The following is an 11,129-nucleotide window of genomic DNA, read 5'->3' as shown; positions in this document are numbered from 1 at the left end:
AAAACACAGAAAAAAAATATTTCTGCCTGGGCTACTATCCTCTGGCAGCATCTTTTTTACCTCACAAGTGGTTGGGTTTTGGTATCATTTTATTTATATCATCCTATAGATCATTTTATTTGTGTTTATATATTTTAATAACATTTTATCTAACATTTTTATATAATTGTATGTTTGCATAGAAAAATACCAGTATATATTGAATATATTGTTTTGTAGTAATGTGTAGTTTGGTAGTAAAACATAGTCATGTTCCATGTATTTATTAATATTATTATTATGTGTTTATTAATATTTTATATCTTGCAGCAGCATTTAATATCCCCAATAGCATTTTCTAGCAGAAAGCAGCCATACCCAAAGCCATAATTTGCCCTGAAACAGATTATTTTAGCAGAATAACTAAAACCACCTCGATTTGCCCCGACTAAACTTATTTTTCTCTTCAAGAAAGGACTTTTACTTACATCTACATTGCCTGGAGTTTCAATCCTCAGACTCTGAAAAAGAGCAGATCCATGACACCCCCCCATTCACCCCACATCCCTGCCACACCTTTCGTGGCTTTCCCAGGGAGCAAAAAGATTCCAGAGGGAGGGAATTCCGTGGATGCCAGAGAAAGGGGAGCTGAACCTACCTGTTTGTCCTTTGCCATCACCTCCTGGATTTGCTGGAGGGAGGAGAGGAGCTCAGCCAGGGGAGCAGCAGCTGAGATGCTCCCAGCCAGGAGGAGGAGGTAAAGCTGGGGTCTCATCCTCCTGAGGGGCTTCAGGAACCTGGAAATACTCCTGGAGCACCCAATCCTCTGCCATTTTATAGGCTCCCTGCAAGGAAACCACTGTTTAGGTTGATTTTTTTTAAACTGATTTAAAAAAAAAAAAAAAAAAATAAATTTAGGGTTAGAGGCCATGTGTTGTGACTTTCTGGCAGGGAAAAGTTCCAGTAAATTTGGTGTTTAAAAGTCTCCTTACCCAATCAGCATTTCTAGAGAAGGAGGTAATAGTGACCCCAGGATGTGGCCTTTCCACTTGCCAGCCCAGAATGACCCAAAAAAAAGCAGGAGGGAGCTCTTGGCATCTCCCTGGAAACCCCTCAGCTCCTGGTGGGACAGGGGCAGCGATGCCAGAACCCCAAAAGCCCAACCTGGGGACCCTGGCAAGAGGGAAGGGTTTGGTGGGAAAGGGTGGTCAAAAAACCCAACAAAGAGGTCAAAAAAGCCAACAGAGATGTCAAAAAGGCCAACAAAGAGGTCAAAAGAGCCAACAGAGAGGTCAAAAAACCCAACAAAGGGGTCAGAAAGGTTCTCCCAAGGTCAAGAAGGTTCCATCCTGAGGGATGGAGTGGGTGCTGGGTGGTCCCAGGATGGGGAGGGCTGGGGGATGTGGGGTCTGTGTTGTTCCAGCCCCCCAGGGCAGGGCTGAGGAGGGGATTTTTGTCCCCCCCGTGGCCAGGGGAAGGCCACCAGGTGGGTGAGGGGCTGTGGTCTTCATCCATTGAAGAAGCCGTGGCTAGTTAGCTGGCCCAAGTGGCCAGCTCAGTGACCCCTGTGTCCTCCTTCCCTGCCATCCTTTCCGATGGCTTCCCATGCCCATTTTCCAGCAGTTCCATCCCTTCCTTCCTGCCAGGATCCTGCCAGGGCAGTGCCTGGGGTGGCCCCAGCCTTGTCCCTAGATCTGCTAGCCACACGGGGTGGCCAGGTAGCCCAGGCCCAGCTGAACCTCAGCATCCCAATACCTGGGAGCAGGGGAGGCAGAAGCCAGGGCTGGTTGTGTGGGTTGGCCCTAAGCTGGGTGCTGCCCCCACTACTCCATCCCTCCCAGGAATAATTCCTTTTTTTCCTGCTTATCTGCAGAGCTTCCCCCCCCGGGCAGCACCAAGGAGCCTTCCAGGAGCCTGATCCTTGGCATCTCCCTGGAGATCCCACCCCAAGGATGGGGTTTGCCCCCACCACTGGAGACCTCCATGGGCAACTTGCTTTCCAGCTTCTTCAGGCCCTCGAGGTTGGTTGGGAAATTCCTGTTTTCCCCCTTTTTCCTCAGCCCAGGGCTGGTCCATCCCCTCCTGCAGAGCCTCCCAGCACAGACATCACAGCTGGTTCCAGTTCTGCTCCAGCACAACCACCCACAGCTCTTATGGCCCAGACCTTTCCTTCTCCCCCTTCTCTTGGTATTTTTGGCCACTTCTGCCAAATCCCAGCACTGTCCCACAACTGGGTGAGTGTAATTTTTTTATTTTTTTTTTTTCCCCCTCGGCAAAGTTTGGTTTTTTTTGTGACAAGCAGATAATTCCCAGTTCCCAAGAACTCCAAGCTATTTTTGGTGCCAGTAGCACACCCAGCTGATCTTTCAGCAGGGCTTAGGCCAGGATTCCTCCTCCACCACTGCCTGACCATTCTGTCTTCTTGTGACATTCACCCAAATCATCAGAATTTGCAATGCAACGGGGTTGGGTTTTCCTCCTTTATTTTATTTTTTTTAATATTATATTTATTTTTTTTAATATTTATATTTTATTTATTTATACTTTATTTATAGATCTTTTTTAATTTTATTTTTTTAGTTCTGCTGGAACTGCTCCAGCATTGGGTTTTCTCTCCATGCTGCCTTGGTGTCCCTCTTCACATCTTCCAACCTCCCTTTGCTTATTCTTCAGATGGTTCGGGTTGGGTTTTTTGGGTTTTTTTGCCAAGCAGCAAGTTCTGAACCCCCCCAGGTGTAATTCAGTGCCTGGTGGGAAGCCTGGCAGTGCCCAGGGGTGGTGGGAAGGGGCACAGAGGAACCAGCAAGCTGTCACCTGCTCTGTCATCTCCACATCTTGGTTTTTTTGCTGGCCCCATGAGCTGCTCCTTCACCTTGATAAGGTTGGGATGCTCAGAGAAGGGCTCTTTGCCCTTCCAGTGGATGTGGTGCAGCAGCTCCTGCTCCTCTCAGGCTCCAGGAAAATGGAAATTTCTCCCAAGCCAGGGAGCAGACTGCTTTTCCTAAGGAAATCTTCCCCTCAAGGCAGCAGGGGATGCTGGAAGGCACCCGTGCTCCTCCAGCAGAGGAAACAGCCTTTTCTCCTTTGCTGTCAGAAAATTAAAGATTCTGACATTTGTTTTAAGTGGGTGCAGCAGAGCCCATCACTGGATCTGCCTCCTGATCTGGGGCTTTTAAATTCACTCTCATGGATTTGTTCAGGCCTTGACACACACTCTAATTCTTCCAGCACACAAAGCCCACAGTAGAACTCACATGTTTAAATTGTTTTATTCACTCTACTTTTGAACACGAGGCCTCTGGACAAATATAAAAGCTCTCTATAAATAAAATAAATATGCCAAGACCTGCAATAAGACATAAATATCTGATCATACACCTATGGAACACTCATGTCAACGTTGTGCTGTCTCTCCAGCTCTGCAGTCTTCCATCAGGACCAGCTCTAGTGTTGGGAAAGGACATCTCCACCTCTCAGGGCTGCCACCACCACCCTCCAGCAGAGCTCCTAACACTTCTCATGGAACTTTTGGAAAAATCTCCTGTAGGACTTCAGGGCTCTGTGCTGGGGCTTCCAGGCTGTGGGGCAGGAACCACCTTCCTCAGGTTTCTAAAAAAGGAAAATGGGCTCATTCCCTGTGTTTTTAAAACAAGGGGGCAGCCCCTTCAGAGGAATGGCACATTTTTACCTGTCTAATCCCCAGAAATCCCTGAGGAGGAACTTACTCTGGGTGCTTTGTTTAAAGCTGATGTTATGTGGCCCATGGTCTTCTCCATCAGAGAGATGCGGGTTCTGCTTTGCTCATCCTTGATGTGATCTTTCAGCCACTGTATGGCCTTGTTGAGGTGACAGGGAACGTGGCTGCACTAAAAAAAATACATATTTCAAACAGCAAAGTCACATTCTGCCAAGTGAGTTCCATTTTACCTTCTGTTTAACTCAATAGTTAACCCCGTGGACAGCAGAAACCAAAATTACCCATTGCCTGCTCTGTGGCAGTACAAGGAGGGAAAGGGGTACTTGCCTCTCTTTTCTGGGATTTGAGAAGAACTTGCAAAAGAATTGGAAAAGAGCAATAAAATCCCTCGGGGCTGCAGTTTTGTCAAAATCAAACTGAGATTAGATCTGCTAATTGCTTTTCACAGCTACTGCCCCCATGCAGGACAGAAGCACCACGCTCTTCTACCTGGAAAGTCCTTTTCTTCACCTTCTTTAAAGCTGCAAACTCTAAATATATTTTTTTTTTTTAATTTTTTTTTTTCTCTATAGAGAAGGCCTCTCAGCAAGAGGCTGCCTCTCAGTTCTTTTTCATGAACCTTTTTTGTTTGTTTGCAGTTCACAGAGCCGGAGCGATGGGCAGACCACAGGCTGCAAACCACTGATCATCAAAAGCTCTGTGTGTGTGATAAAATTTGTTGTGGCTGCAAAGAGCTTCAACAAACTCCTCTGTGTTCTGTAACACTCAGCTCCTCTGCTTGCCAGGAGGTAAGAGCAGCTCAGCTTTCCCACTACTAACCACAGTCATCACCTCCTGCTCTGAACAGCAGCGGGGCACAGGCAGGGTCTGCACCTTGCAAAGTGATGCTGAGAACAGCCTCAGCATCAAGAGCTCTGCCAGAGCTCCTGAGCTTGCCCTCAGTAGCAATAAAACCAAGCCCCAGGGACCCTGGCCTCAGAATTAGTTTTTAATTTTCATAATTTTTGCATATGAGGGACTCGATTGAATTTGAAGGGATTGCTCCTGAAGATATCCTTAGCACCTGTGTATTCCCTTTGTGTGAGAGTCAGCCTTTTGCAGCAGTTTAACTCTCACTTTCTCTCAAAATCTGCTACAAACCCTTTTAATTTTCCACAGGATTAACAACACTGAATATTAATAAAGAAGCTTTAAAAGTCTTACCCGAAACTTCTTAGCGGGGACTGGAAGAAAGTCCTAAAATATTGAGGAAAAAAAAAAAAAGAAAAAAAAAAAGTGTTAGAAGGTATTTCTCTTCTAAGTGCCTAGCACATTGTTAAGCATCTCTTAACTACCTATCACCCTCATCAGGTTTTTTCTATTTCTGAACTTCCTTTGGGGAAACAATTGCTTCTGAGAAGAGGTTGCCACGCAGTGCCTCCAGCACCCCGACTTTACCAACCAAAACACAGGACATGCAAACCAGAGCTGAAACTCAGCCCAGGCTCCACTTCAGAACTTCCACCAAAACTGCAGAAAACAAAGAAGACAAGACAATTACCCACCTTCTTGCTTGCTAGAGCCACCAGGTCCTTGAAGTTGTCTTGAAATTCTTCTGTGGCGCTGCCCGTTGAGCCAGAGATGCAGCAAACCAAGAAGAAGAGAGAGAGTGACAGCATTTTCCCCCCCAGGAAAGCCAGGTTTGATTTATGCCTTTTTTAATACCACGTGCTGCCTATTTATACCCATGTACCCCTTGAATATTAAATGGAAGGGAAAGTTTTCTCATCTAGGAAAAGGCATGAGAAGATGGGGTGAATTGTTCTGGGCGCTGTGGGATGCCTCAGTGGGGACAGGTTGGGGGTTTCCTTCCCTCTGACATCAAATAAGGGGAAAACACCTTTGCAGATAAGAGGTGCCACATTCTCACACGATACCAAAAAACTCATCAGAGGAAATAGGAGCATCCTTGTACAACACACATCTTTGTGGTTGCCTTCTTTCACTTTGCATCACGTCATCAGATAGCTGGAGAGCTGCAAACCCTCAGTAGTTCTTACATGCCACTGGGTGATGGGACATCCACTGGTCAAGAGGGTTTTCTAAACAAAAACTGCAGGTCTGGGTGCAGTAAAAAAAATCATAGGAAATTTCTTAGATGTGCAGAGACCCTCAGAGCACCAAAGCACTTGGGCTTCTTCAGCTTTCCTCTTGCCGCCCTCTGAAATTCAGCGTCTAATCCACAGCACGGGCTTAATTAGCAAGCACCAAAAGTTAATTAAAGCACAATAAGCATGAAAAGTAGAAATGGCATCAAGTAAAAACCTTGTTTCAGTCTAAAGTCCTTCAATGTTAGTGGAAAAACTCAATGGACTGACAACTACTGAGGTGCCTACAAACGGTTAAACTACTTTCAGATGCCTGGCAAGGCGCTTGTGAGAGGGGTAAGAATCACCCAGTAAAAGGTTACAATTTTCCAGCAAAAATCAGAGAGATCACTCAACAATGTGAGAAAAGTCATCTGGTTTTCCATAGTTATCTGCTCGAGGGTCACAGAAAGGAAAGGAGACCTTGTAAGCAGCAAAGAATTAATTTCTCAGCACGTGATTTTACAAACGGGTCGCTTCAGGTCTTGTTGAAGACTCTGCTAACCTAACTTTTCAATATATCTTTTTGATACTAAAACACCTATTCCTGGCCTAAAATTCAGCAAGAGAATTATTACTACAGATTAAAAAAAAAAAAAAAAAAAAAAAAAAAAAAAAAAAAACCAACATTTTAAGCCTGACTGAAACAGCTGCTGAAAAAGCTTTGAACACGAGTGACATAGAGCTGTCAGAACACATCCAAAGGGGCCACCAGCTGAAAATGTGTGGATCCTGGAGGAATAATACAACATTTACCTGCATTCCTGGATAGAAATCAGCACAGAAATCAGGCTACTTGGGAAGACAGGACACTGAGTAAGGTGGGCTCTTGCCTGAGCTGGTAAGGCCACTCTTCCCTGGAGTCAGGAGGGATAAAAAGCATCTGTGGTCAACTTCAGATCTTCTGAAAGGTTCCCCTTTCCTTCAGTGTGGACAGAAGGCAAGCATTTTGTCATATTTCACAAGTACTGGTGGTTTGACTGAAAAAATAGCAGTATAGATCTTGGCATGTCTACCATAGATTGTGTATTTTAGAATATTTAACATAATTAAAGGGGAAAGTGCTTCTTCTTTCTCTACTGGTCAATTATCTAATCTTTCCAGCATCTGAACCACCAAGAATGTCTCAGCCATTTTGGAAACCATGACAATTTTTTTCCCCCAGATCAATTGTACACCTGACTTGGGAGAGAAAGAAGATGCAAATGATTTTTAATACCAGGAAACTTCTGCCCATCATCCCTGGAGAGAACCAGGGCACTTCTTTGTCTCCCCACACAACGAGAGCAGCAGAATTTGAACAAAGGAGGAGCTGTGACACTATGGGAGGTATGTGGGAGTAGAATGGAAAAACCTCTCTGAAGGCAACATAGGATCAGGGTCCCCCTGTGCACCCCACTGGGGCAGGAACAAGGAGATCAATATTTAAGGTTTCATCCCCAGCTGAATGCAAACATTTTTGCCCATCAGATTTTGCCCCGTTCCTTTTCCTGTAGGGCCGAGTGAAATCAGAACAGACAGTTGATAGGAATTGGAAAAAAAAAAAAATAAAAATCAGGTAAGTGATGATAGTGTAGTGGTTAGAAAAGCGTTAGGGGAGGACGGGCAGTTGGAGGGAAAATACTGACACAAGATTCTGTGAGATATGTGGTGTGGTGAGTGAAGAGATGAGGTGGACGGTGAAGAAATGAGAAGGACAAAATGATTTGGCTGGGGGCAGCAGCTCTGGAGGAGCCAGCTGAGCATGGGGATCATTCCTCCAGGCCTGGCTCACAGATCAACTGAGTTTGCAAGGCAGAGGAGGATGAAATCTACCCCTCCAACTCTTTATCCAGTGATACATCAAGTTGGACATAAAAAGCAACCCGGAGTGAAGGTTGCCTCTGCTGGGGGTTGGCCTTTTGAACAAGACTGGAAAGAAACATATGGTCAAGACAGAAATTATGATGATTCTATTAAGTGAATGGCAGAGTAAGACAAAACTTAACCTTGATTGCTGTGGCTGAATCATGCCAGAGTGACCTGATATCCTTGTCTGATGAGAGTTCATCCTAGAAGAAGACAGAGAGCCTGAGTTTAGTAAAGCCCAGTGTCAAACAAGAACATATTGATTAATCTGGGGAAGATGAAGTAAGGCAGATGAGTAGTTTACTGGGCTAGGAGTCATGTTGAAATGGCAAACTATTAGGCAGAAGAAGTAAACTAATGAACATAGTCTCTGTCCTACTGTGATTAACAAGGTCACTGAGCAGCTGAGTAAAGAACTCAGACAGTGGGAGAGCCTGGCCTGATGACTCTGGGAAAAATGAAGGCTGAGAATGGGGGCAGTCTATAAAAGGGACTGGGAGGTAAGAGCAGGAAGAAAAAATCTTGGATGCAGGACAATGTTGAGATAAATTCAAACAGGGAACACTCCGGCCACCAGATCTTTGGGCTGGAAATACAGAAGTTTGTAACTGTGGGTTGTTCTTCTACCCACTGTCCCAGCCAGCTTTACAAAGGATTATTAATCAGTTTCTAGAAGGGATGACAGGAAAGGACACGTTGCAAGAGACTGGAAACAGTGACTCAGGTTGTCCCTCCTGCTCCTCAGCCTCCCATGTTTATCCTTTGATCCTCACAGATCTGGATGCGCCGCAAGGCCGACAGCTGTGCTGAGAGTCACCTGGAGGAGATCCAGCAAAAGTGAAGGCATCATTCCCACTGAACCCTCCCACAGTGAATAAACACTGCTTTAGAGAGCAGATTTCCTACTGGTAGGAAAGCAGAGCGTGTGTCAGAGAAGCAACACCCATAACTAAGTCTCCCCATCGATGACTTCTGGAGAAGACCGCAGGGGTCAGACTGACTGCAGGGTCCCTGCGTGGTGTGTCCATCATCCAGCAGCAATGGAAAACCATTCCCATGGAAAAGGCACCAGCAGCAGACTGATGGGATTGTCTGGGCAACCTTGAGGAGGCAGCTACAGGGCAGGATACACTGCATAAGTGGGGAACAATCTAGTATCACCTGTGTACAGCTGTACATACAGGAGCTGTACCTGCTTCTGAAAGCTGTGTGTGACTTTTAGCTTGGACTTGGGCAATATTCTGCCTGCCTGCTGTGCCAGCAACATCTCTGTGAAGAGAGATCTAATATCTCAAACCTCTTCTGCTCTCAAGAGCTGCAGTGGCCATAGCTCCTGTTTTGTGTGTATCTTTTTTCACACTTGTAAAAAAATAGAATTATAACCATGGAGAAAGCTAAAACGACAGCCTGGCCCTGCACTTTGTCATGGAGGAGCTCCTGGGCTCCAGGAGTAGTACAAAAGAAGTCCTAGAGAAGGGAGGAAGGGGCAGCTTTCTGCCTTTTTTTTGTCCTGGTTGGATTTGTTTCTAGCTGGAAGATGAACAGGGACCACGGGGCAAAGAGGAAGAGTTGATTGTGGCAATGGATGTGGGAAGAGATGGGTACAGGAGGGCAGAGGAGTCTGTGGGCCCTAGAAAGGAAGGAGCAGCCAAAGGCAGAGATCCATTTCCCTGTCCCCAATCATCTGGAAGCTTCCTGCAGTCCTCAAAACTCTGGCATTCCTTTCCAGTCCCTTTGTAGACCTCAAAGCATCTACAAAGTGTTGAGTAGCCTCTGATCCAATGGCACCACCCGTGAGATGGCTGGGTCCACAGACCATGTCACCTGGACCTGCTGTTGTGCAGCTCCTGACACACTCTGCCATCCTTATAGCATTCTCTTAGGTGACTTCTTAATGTGGTTTTTTTGTGTGTGTGATCATTATTAGCAATGTTTTTCAATGACCTAAAATTGTGAGAGATTTGACTTCTCATAATGGAAACAACGTTCAGGTGCACAAGTCCAGGTTTGGCTTAGAATTTGGGATTTTCCTAGCAGCCAGGATTTTTCCTCAAATACTTTTCCAGGACAGACTGGAATGTTGAAAAAAATTAATAAGATATGCTAAGATCAGAAAATCAGAAGTGCTAAGGGTTGAAGTTTTCCTGGGTACAGGGGAAAGGACAGATGATGGTTGAGGACTGAACCAGAAGCAGCTGAAGTTGTTTGGGTTGCAGGGAAAGTGTTTGTTTCCCCTTTCACTGTTTACTTCAGAATAAGAAATAACTTCTACATTCTGAAGTGATTTCAAGTTCTACTTCCTCAGTGTAGTGAGGAACAACTCTTGCAGGAAGGTTGCTGTCATTTTATCCAGTAGTGGGCATCCATACTACTACTTCTTTCCCTATTTTTCATATGGATTTGAAGGAAACTCTCCCCCTAAATTAAATTTAAACGAAGCAACCCTACAATCCGGTAAGTAACCACACTTTATCTTTTTCCTACACCACATACAAGATCGAGGTGGAATTTCTGCGGTTTGTATTCTAGATTTCTTACTAAGGAAGGTGAATTACCAGGTCACATCAGACTTGTCAAACCATTTCCTGACTTTCCTCTGTGGCTGCAAGAGAGGGAGGCAGCACACTGGCACTGCCAACAGCATCATGGTTGAACCACTGCTCGCCCACAGCCCCCAAAATCTGGTGGAACTACTCCAGCACGTACTTACTAAGAGAGTTACTAACAGGACTGGTGTTGCTACAGGTGGCTGGGGCAGCTCCCAGGGATCCTTGATGGAATCATCACGGAATCTGCAGAGCTGGAAGGGACCCGTGAGCATCATCAAGTCCAACATCTGGCTTGGTGGGGGACCCCAAGAATGACACCGTGGGTCTGAGTGTGTCTCAGGTCTCGGTGCTGGCTCTGATTCAGCACCACGTCACGGGCAGGATGAGAGGGACATCAAAGCAGCTTTGGAAAGGAAGCACCGAGCTGGATTGCTGCGGGGAGGTCTTTAAAAGCTGTTCAGCACCTCAACCACACGCTCCCCCCACAACTTAAGTATCCCCAGGTCTGCTCTTCACCTCATGAGACTGCTGGAAAAAAGGTGTTGGGGGGGTTTTTCTGCTCGATGACAGAGCTGGGAAGTTTCTTTTCAAACACCATGACCCCTCTGCCCCCAGGAGCTGGGGCCAGCTGGATTTTTGCACTGTCCCAGCACCAAGGGGGGCACCAGGCTGGAAAGCTCTAGTAGAACCCTGTGGAATTATTATTATTATTTTCCAGTTGTTTTGTCTTTGTAATAAAAGCACTGATGGCTCTTTGGCATGGGGGCGTGTTGGGAATTGTTGGGTGTCACTGGTGGTCTCCTGGGATGGGGGGAAGAGGCTGGGGATGAGGAGAGGGTCCATGGGGATGAGGAGAGGAGTCATAGGGATGAGAGGGGAAGGAAGGGCCATGGGGATGAGGAGAAGGTCCATGGAGATGAGGGGAGGGTT

General features: G+C 46.0%; 2 long non-coding RNA genes across 2 annotated transcripts in view; both read left to right on the top strand.

The window, feature by feature from the left end:
* The window catches only part of LOC139803017 (uncharacterized), a 1,820-nt gene extending 967 nt beyond the window's left edge, over positions 1-853 (top strand). Inside the window, exon 3 of the long non-coding RNA XR_011728842.1 lies at positions 310-853. This is a non-coding gene — a long non-coding RNA (uncharacterized lncRNA). The remainder of the gene's footprint in view (positions 1-309) is intronic.
* Positions 854-1,258: 405 nt separating this feature from the next.
* LOC139803062 (uncharacterized) lies at positions 1,259-9,241 on the top strand. The gene is made up of 5 exons (XR_011728865.1): positions 1,259-2,000; positions 4,315-4,464; positions 5,027-5,355; positions 6,968-7,131; positions 8,426-9,241. It is a non-coding gene; the product is annotated as an uncharacterized lncRNA (long non-coding RNA).
* Positions 9,242-11,129: the final 1,888 nt, after the last annotated feature.

This window comes from Heliangelus exortis, chromosome 15 (assembly GCF_036169615.1).
Source record: "Heliangelus exortis chromosome 15, bHelExo1.hap1, whole genome shotgun sequence".
Classification (NCBI taxonomy): Eukaryota; Metazoa; Chordata; class Aves; order Apodiformes; family Trochilidae; genus Heliangelus; species Heliangelus exortis.
Note: the sequence above shows the minus strand (reverse complement) of the source record. Positions and strands in the feature narration are given on the sequence as shown.